Source organism: Octopus bimaculoides, chromosome 9, assembly GCF_001194135.2.
Source record: "Octopus bimaculoides isolate UCB-OBI-ISO-001 chromosome 9, ASM119413v2, whole genome shotgun sequence".
NCBI lineage: Eukaryota > Metazoa > Mollusca > Cephalopoda > Octopoda > Octopodidae > Octopus > Octopus bimaculoides.
In genome coordinates, this window is record NC_068989.1 from 18,634,257 (window position 1) to 18,644,170 (window position 9,914).

Sequence of the window (9,914 nt, forward strand, 5' to 3'; positions counted from 1 at the left end):
TATATATATATATATATATATATATGAGGCAAATTGGCAAAGTCATGAGTGTGAGACAGAATTCTCCATAGTATTTGTTCCAGTTCCATATTTCCTGAGTTCAAATCCTGCCCAGTTGAACTTTAAATAAAAAATAATAATGACATAAAATATAGTACCACTCAAATACTGTGGTCATTGGTATCGACAAACCCATTCCCTTCAAAGCTGATGGCTTTGTACCTAAATCAGATACTACTACTACTACTACTATTGTTATTAGTTTATATCAGATCTTTATTTGTATAATTTTATGTGAATATTCTTGTATTGTTATTAGACACATGAATCTCAATTCTTTTATTATTTTCTATGTGACATGACTTGTATACACAACAGTGTATAGCATATACACATACACAGATTTCTGTGACAGTTGTACACTAGTCAGCGGTTCTACATGTTGAACCTGAATTAGCTGACTGGACAAAGCATCAAATGAACACCAGAAGGTCAAGAGTTTCACTCCTACCTTGTTGTTATATGACAAGAGAAATAGTGTGATTTAGTGTTAAAACATCTTTACCTTGTTGACAGAATTTGTGTGTGTGTGTGTGTTTAGTGGTATGTCTGGAGCAAAGCAATTTTGATTTGGATATATATATTTTGTTTACATTTTCTCTGTTTTTTATGTCTATCAATCTAGCTACTATATTTGTTTATATCTGTAGATTCTACAGTAACAGCTGTTTTGCTGTAAAGATGGGTGTTATTAACTTACAGGGTTGATCTGTCAGTTAAATCCTTGATGTGAACATTTTTTTCGTTAATCAGAAAGGAATAGCTGACAGCAATGTCATTTCAACTGAATACTTGAGTACTAAATACTTTGGGTCAGGTATAGCTCACCTCCAGCATTTCAGCTAATTCAGTCATCTGAGCCCCAAGATAAAAGCTGATCAGATAGTGCTACTAACAGTCAATTCTTGAAGCTTTAAAGGCTCACGTACCAAGTGGTTTTGCTTCAGCTGAATGCTCATTCTAGAATCTCACTTACAAAGCATGATTAATTTTTCATATCCCTCAGAGCTATTGCCCATGACTAACAGGGAAATCTAAGTATTGTCCATGGCTGAAAGTGTAATATGAATACCATATTATTTATAATAGTTCTTCCACTGCAAAGAATTCTCTTTCAAGCCGACACTGGCTTCTGTGAAGTTGACTCAGTAAATATTTTCATAATTTCATGATTATATTCGCATGTATGAAAGATTCAGCTAATGTTTCAATATATTTTCACTACCTCTGACATTATGCATTTGATTTGTCTACAAAATACTTTTCTCCAGCTATTCATACCCCTTAACAAACCCAGAACAGCAGGAGAGAAATGAAAAATTACTTATACAGGGTTATTCAAAAAGAATAACTGATTTCATTGAGCAATATTTTAATATTTGATTGTGAGTAAATACTTGTGACTTAGCTGGAGTTTTCTATTGCTTTTCCTTATTAAAATATTGCATAATGAAATCAGTTCATTCTTTTTGAATAACCTTGTATAATGAGGACATAGTAAGAGGTATACAAAATCAATGTAAGCAATGTTTTCTTTTTTTAAGCAAACCTTGTCTGTTTGTTAGCATAATGCATACAACTCTATATATCTAATAGTTAGTCTATGTCTGACGTAGTTTCTTACATGTTTTCCTTTTTCATCAAAGTGGACAAAAATGAAGCGGTTGGAGTAGTTCAGTTAGTGGTAATACTAATACCATTTATTGCCGAATATTTCATTACCAGCCGACATATCTATTATCACCTTCCTCTCTTTCATTTATTTCCCTTGTCCCATCTCGATTGCAGTCACAGCTGGTTGAGTGGATATGAGTGTCTTCTGCTGGCTAAAGCATCAAGAAGTTACATATTATCAACAGTGATATATAGTGTCCATGGTCAAGACACTTTAATGCCTAATGAGTTGCTCCAAGTCACAAACAGCAGCACTGTGTAATATTGAGTAGAGGTCATCTTGCTCCTTCAAAATATGCTTACTCTTTCATATGAATCTTCTCATATTCCTCCTCCTAAGTGCCATGGTCTCTAATAGAAGAACTCTCTGTCTCTATCTATCTATCTGCTCAGTTCTAAGAATATTAGTCCTGACTGATATAGATAGCCATGGATTAAGACCAAGCTGCTGAATATGCCCCAAGACAAAACATACCAATGAAAGATAAATGCAGCGTCTCAAGTTAAGCTGATGTTCATGATTTTAGTATGTGTTTGATGAACGTAAAATTCTTTGCATTTATTTTTTTATTCCCCAGTCTCAACTTGAACCCCCTACATTTTTCCACCATATATCTACGACTATTCTTTCTAAGAGACAGTCACCATTGTTCCATGAGATGCATCTACAACTTCTTGGCTCTCAATGGTGATATGGGCACGTATGTCCCTGCATGACCTTAATTGAAGTTGGTGGATTTATTTAATGTATAAAACAATTGTAAACATCTACATTTACCCCCACCCCTACCCACAAACACACAATTATCACCACTACCTGATTAACAGGCCTTTTCAAACATTCCATTTATGTCTTTAAAACAAAATGGTAGACATTCTGTCCAGCCCATGATAGTGGTGAGCAAGGTTTATGAGGATTGCTATTAATTTGACAAAAGTGTTTTAAAAAGATTGTGAATTTCATTTATTTATATTTATACTTATATCTTTATTTTCTCTCCGGTTTTGAATTCTTATTTATTGTTGTTAAAATTTTTAATACTTTGTTTATAAAATTATTTTTTGCTTTTTTAATAATTAATTTCCTAAAACAACAAAAATACCTGTTTTCACATAACATAATGAATATGAAGCAGTAAATATATATAAACGTCTATTCTTTGATGTTTTTTCATTTTCACGTGTGAGACGTCCTTACAACACTAGCCAATCAATTTTCACCAACTTTATTAAATCTTACATTACATCTGATGAGATGAGCTTTAATTTGGAAAAGGTATATTTTTTGCAAAGTTCCTCCAATACAATAAAGTTCTATAGCTTGATACTTGTCATTCAAAATGGGGGCATATTTGGTCTTCTAAAAGCATGTCCCATGAAAATTAATTTTTTTGAGCACAACATGCTATCAACTGAGAAAATCTGTGCTCTTGCAATCAGCCACTCATTGTTTTAGTATTGGTGAAAATTAAACCCAAATGCAAATTATGAAAGAGAGGAATGCCCATCATTTATTTCTTCTGTTAGTGTTTCTGTTATTGTACATGTCTAAATACACACAGACTTACACATAAACATGCACACACAGACTTACACTCAAACATGCACGCACACATTTTCATTGTGTATGGTTGAAATATGAAAACTTTTATTTTCTATGTGAATCACTTTGCTGTAAAATTGTGGACAAGAAGTTTCCAATTCTCAGAATTTATCATTAATATACACCATTTATAATATTGTTTAGAACTGACAGTAATAATTCTGCTGTGACTGTAACATTTGAATCTCAAGAAATTTTTCAGAAAACTAATCAATTTTTCCATGCTAAAACTAACCCAAAATAAATAGGAAGTATACACACATCATCTGTGTGTTATACATACATACATATGTGTGTGTGTATGGATTAAAGCTACCATTGGTTTCATATTATCAAGCTTCTCACATAGAACATCAGTGTTCATTTTGTTTTTATCCAAAATGGAGATGAACACTAATGTTCCATGTGATAGGCTTCATATTTGTTGAAGGACTCCCCTTAGTATGAAACTAATGGTAGCCTTAACCCATGCATAAATAATTTTTATCCATCAATGTGGTGTTGAGCACTCATTGTCATTGTTTGATATGAGCGTATCAATGCTTCCACTATTCTCAAACATTGGATAAGCACTATATGTATTACACACATACATACATACATATTTTTAATATTTGAGATATATTTATCAGGTGGTGCTATTTGGGTAGATACAGTTTGAGTTGCTATCAGCCAAGTGTGTTTAGATACATGTGTGATGTACATAAGCATGTATACTTCATTGTAGACACTAGTTCAAAGTATACAGAGTGCTGATGCGTATTTAAATTTTATGTAAATACAGTGTGTGTCAGTAGAACATGTATTTCTATACCCTGGAGTTCCTTATTACAATTTTCATTCATATGGATTTTACAACTGATAGAAAAATCCAACTTCATTCTAGAATTGTCTATAGTTATATTCTTTATGTTTGTATTTTGAACTATTATATTATTATTAAAATTATTATTGTCCATAGTTTTGTAAAGCTGATGTAATGTTTAGAAAGAAGAACATCATTTTCTGAAATCAAGTTTAGTGGCTCAGATTTTTAAGTTCAAACCTCACCTAAGACAACTTTTGTCTTATCCTTTTGAAGACGGTGAGAAAATCATTAGTAGTATATTTGGGTCATTTTGATTGAGTATAAACTTTTATTGTTTACAAATAATAATTTGTATCTTAGAAATTGAACAAATGATTTTTTTTTTAATTAATTCCAACAGAGTATTTGGATCTACCAAATTGCTCTAGAAAGAGTCATAAGTTTAAATCACAACTAAAAAGACAATTGAAATGCACAAAGAGGAGTACTAATGCACAGCCATATAAATCATGTCAACTTGAGGGAAAATAAGTATTAGTATCGGTAATAATGATGTATCTGGGCCAGCTCTTAGCTGGTTATACTTACATTATATACCTTGCTTCAGTTTTATAAGAATATTTCTCTTGACTATCCTTAAATGAAATATCTTAGACTATTTTTTTAAAGATCATAGCTGTTCTTCAAATATTATATAAAGGTACCTTACACTGTCTCATCTTAGTCTTTTTACCGACCATGTGGTTTCATAAGACTGGTGGTGCTAAACTTCAGTTTCTGTAGCGTCAAACTAATAACAGTGTCACTTTAGAGACACCAGATACCGTTACAGATTTTACTGTTGAGTAGTCGATATTACAATGTGCACCGTCATTAAACACATGCACCAAAAATGCATCAGCTTATCCAAAGATTATTGAAACTTTCAGAATTAGCCAACCTATTATAAAGGATTTTTTTTTTAAATGTTACCATTCATGCATGTCTTGAATTTTTCTGAGAATTACTTTATACAACAAGGGCTCATTTTCCTACATATTTGTAATTTATAATCCAATCTGTGTAATGAATCTATTGTTTGTAATAGAATCTATTTTTTCTATATTTTTTCAATTAGATTTCATCTTTTAATTATACTCAGGATTTCCTTACTTAAAACTAGTTTGCCTTATTACTTTACCTTCGACTTGGTTGTAGGTGAAGTAACTTGTTTTTATATCTCAGCCCTAGACTCTTCATTTTTTTTCCCTTGTTCATCATTGACCATGTCTTCTATTGTTTCTAATGATAAATATAATTTGCTCATTATCCAATATTAATCTTTTCTGATCTCAGATCAAATCCTACCCTATTCCATATTTCTTGATAATTTGTTCATTCATAATTCTTGTGAAGCCATCTCAACATTATTGATTTACTGTAGTTATGTATTCTTTGAGAATGTGGGACAAATAAGTACTTTTTGTGAAAGCTTTTGCTAGGAGCTCAGTGAGCCAAGTTTACAATCTGGTTTCAATTCTCACTTGGAATCATTTTATAAGCATCTGTATTCTTGAGAAAGTTAGAAACATCACATTTTCCATTTTCTTCTTCTTTTAAAGTCTAAAGATCTAATCAGCCATTGCTAATCATGACAAGTCAAACAATCATACCTGTGTGTGTGTGTGTGTGTGTGTGTGAAGAGAGAGATTACAATAAAGTGATGTACGATAGCTGTGGAATTATGGGTAATTGACTGTTTTGACGCATTGAATTTCCTCAAGTACAGAAATTTGTTTGTAAGCTGACTCACTAAATTACTCTTCATCAAATTGTGAGAAATAACCCCTTTTAATATACATGTTTTGAGAAAAATTGTAAGATGTTATCAAAGATGGCTTCATACTAAAATAATCATTAGTGATTTCTGATCAGGCTGAAGGTTATGACTTCTATGGTTCTAAGATTGAATGTGAATGAACTCTGAAAGATAAATTACAGCCCACATGGTCAAAAATTCAGATATTTTGTCGTCGTCTATAAGATGGATCCTTTTTTGTCAAAATTCATTGGCTTGCTAAAAATAGGGACCAGGTCTCATTAATGATATGGATTAGCAGTAGAAATCTCAATGAGTATAGATAATGGAGGCAAAACTAAGAAAAACAAATCATGGATTCTTGCAGATGGATGAAGGCTAAAATGTATATTTCTTGCTTTTGGAATCTAATATATTTTTTTAATTAGTAAGAGAGTCCAGAACCATGATATATGTAGGCCCTCACAATTTGTAGAGATAAATATAGTTGATACCCAGCCTGAACATTTTCAAAAGAAATGTAGGCAGGAAGAGAAATACAGATCTTACAATAGAATGATCATGTGGTGGTGTTAAACTGGGTGATGTACTAGACCTGCCACTCATGAAAAAATAACTTGGTTTCCTTCTCACATCTAACCCTATAAAACCTAAATTATCAATACTTTATTTATTTAAAGCTAAACAGTAAATTTCATGTAAAACAACAAAAAAAAAATTAATTTTCTTACATGTATATATATTTTTTACTGTGGAGGCGCAATGGCCCAGTGGTTAGGGCAGCGGACTCGTGGTCATAGGATCGCGATTTCGATTCCCAGACCAGGCGTTGTGAGTGTTTATTGAGCGAAAACACCTAAAGCTCCACAAGGCTCCGGTAGGGGATGGTGGCAAACCCTGCTGTACTCTTTCACCACAACTTTCTCTCGCTCTTACTTCCTGTTTCTTTTGTGCCTGTAATTCAAAGGGTCAGCCTTGTCACACTGTGTTACGCTAGATATCCCCAAGAACTACATTAAGGGTACATGTGTCTGTGGAGTGCTCAGCCACTTGCACGTTAATTTCACGAGCAGGCTGTTCTGTTGATTGGATCAACGGAACCCTCGACGTTGTAAGCGACGGAGTGCCAACAACAAAACAGAGCTCAAGAGATGTGAGTCATATTTTCCAACTTTCCAGTTGTGTATTTAGCATTTTAGATCATGCTTTCATCTGTTGTGAATTTCCAGTTAATATAAAACTAACTTAGGTAATATTTCAGTTGTTAAAGAACTGAAAAGTGTACAGAAATAGAGAATGCATTTTACTAGTACTGATCTCAGCTGATAAACTAATAAACATTTCCTTCCTTCAACTTAATATTCCCGCTAGACCAGATCTGTGATGCATAGTGAAACCTAAATGTGTGTCAGGGTGCCCAACACATCTTCAACATTGCAAAATATAAATTCCAGCACTATAAATTAACAAAGACTCATTAATTATAAAGTTTTATTGTTGCCAGTGTTGATGAATTAGAAACCTTTCTTGAAATTTCTTTATATTTAATTGAACTGAGCCATACAAGTTGTCATCGTCAAGTACACAATAATGTGTCAGGATTTCCAATAACGCTAATCTAAAATAATTCCTGCATTTCTGTACATTTATAACCCAATGCCGACATTAGAAAAAAATAAAGATACAAAGTGTTATATATATAAAAAAAAAAGGAAAGAAATTTCTAAAACAAATTTGTTTTATATTTGTAATTATTTTTTGCTTGTTTTTAATTATAACAAATATTTCGATATTTTCTCCACTAAGCAAAAAAAAAAAAATCGTTATACCAATATTTAATGTGTAGGGAAGGGTCTAAAAATAACCCTCTCAGAAATTTCAAAGCAATATAAAATTTCACCAGAAACATGTGATGAAGTGAGCTCTGACATTAAAGGTTTATATTACCTTGTATTTCTAAGTTTGAATCTTTAACATGCAGATCAACTTTGGTTTCGTAAGTTATCCAGGAATGCATAAGTAGCAGTAACATATTAGTTTTGAAACCAAGGCACTTGGCTTCACACCACCATCTCCTGCCTTATGCTGCTGAAGTCCTTCCTTCATCAGCATGATTAAAGTAAGGTTAGGGTTCTTGTTACTGCTGCTGTTTCATGTCATGCAAGGTATAATTAGCTTTGCAAGGGTCTGATGATTGGCACTACCTTAGGGAAGTTTACTATTTACAGATTTGTTGTGATGTATATGCCTTTCTCAAAGATATAAGAGATGTAGGAAGGAGAAAATAGATTCCAACTGGAAATCCAAATTGGTTCACAAACATACAATTTGCCAGCAGTTTAACTATAACACTGGTGAGGGTACTAATACTATGGTACTTACCTTTATGCCTAATTAAAATAATACAAATTCTTTTCTATATTTATTTACAGATGAGTTTTTTTAAATTTTATTTTTAACATTTGTTAAAATTGAACTACAGAAACAATACTGTCTGTAGAAGACAATTTTAGTATATGGTTTTTTTTTCTTTTTGATTAAAACTTAGTCTTGTATATTATTTGTTTGTGTTTTATTTCATGTGATCAGATTTAACAAGGGGGTGATATAAACCCCTGACCTAAGAACTAACTTGTAATGTTAATGATGCCAATGAAGGAACCTGTACACTAGGAGTGGGAAACCCATCTACTGTGAGCAAATTTTCAACCACATTCAATTTAGAAATCAATCATTAATGAATAAATTAATATAAACTAGCAATGTTAAATCTCTGAACGAGGTATTAACAGTAACTGTACGACAAAGTGAAGTATATTTGCCACACAGATGTGTGTCGATAGCCAGCTGGAGGAGATGTTCTCCTGGGGCTAAAAGCAACAGTAACATCCACCCTTAGGGGTCAGCCACATTTAAGTGGCAAATATACTTCACTTAATATAAACTAGTTTTCTAATTAATGACATCACAAGAATACCTTGGGATTTGTAAAAATAAAATATTGTTCCTCTCAGCATAGATACATAAAAGACACTTGGTACCAAAAAAAAAAAAAACGAGTTTCCTGCTCCTGTTGTACATGGTTGCTCTACTTGCTAGAAACATCAGCCAAATCTCCCTCAAACTAGACTCTTTTGTCTTAAAACAGAAAGGACACACTGGATAATATAGTCTACTGCTTGAAAGAAAGAAGTGATGGTCAGAACTGGAATGCCTTTGGTCAGGACTGACCAAATAACAACCAATAATGTGTGAGCCATTGTGATGGAAGAGCCCTACTTAATTCATCTTCATGCAATGATCGAGAGGAAGATACATTGGAGAAGTTGATTTCCTGTTGCCTTATGGAAGCCCACCAGAACTGAAAGAGCCCAACACATCAAACTGATGAAACACCTTAATTATACAGTGTTAACTCTTTGGGACCAAGCCTACTCATACTTCTACATGGAATAAGATGCAAAAGAGAATAAGGATAAAATCATGTAAAAAACAAAAAAAAAATTCCCTTTTCTATTATATATATATATAGCCTGATAGACTCGGCTATGTCAAGATGGATTTATGTATTCTTCCTCCCACTTGGATTTTTATGTATTCTTTCTCCCACTTGGATTTGAAATGTTGCCACAATTATATGTCTATTCTACTGTAATTTTCTGCATTTTCGTGCAGCTGAAGATTGCTCTTCATATTGTATTTAATGTAATGCTCGCATTACTTAAATAAATGGAGTAGCATGAAACGTGCGTATTGCAATCATCTTTGAAATCCGTGTTGCTTATTTTGATCACCTATCCTTTTGGAATGGTTTTTATATAATACCATATCATACAATATTCTGGTGCCTACGCATAAGTACCATATTCAATCTTGAATCTAAATCTAAACCTTCTATATTTATATATATATATATACATATATATATATATACATATATATATATATACATATATATATATATACATATA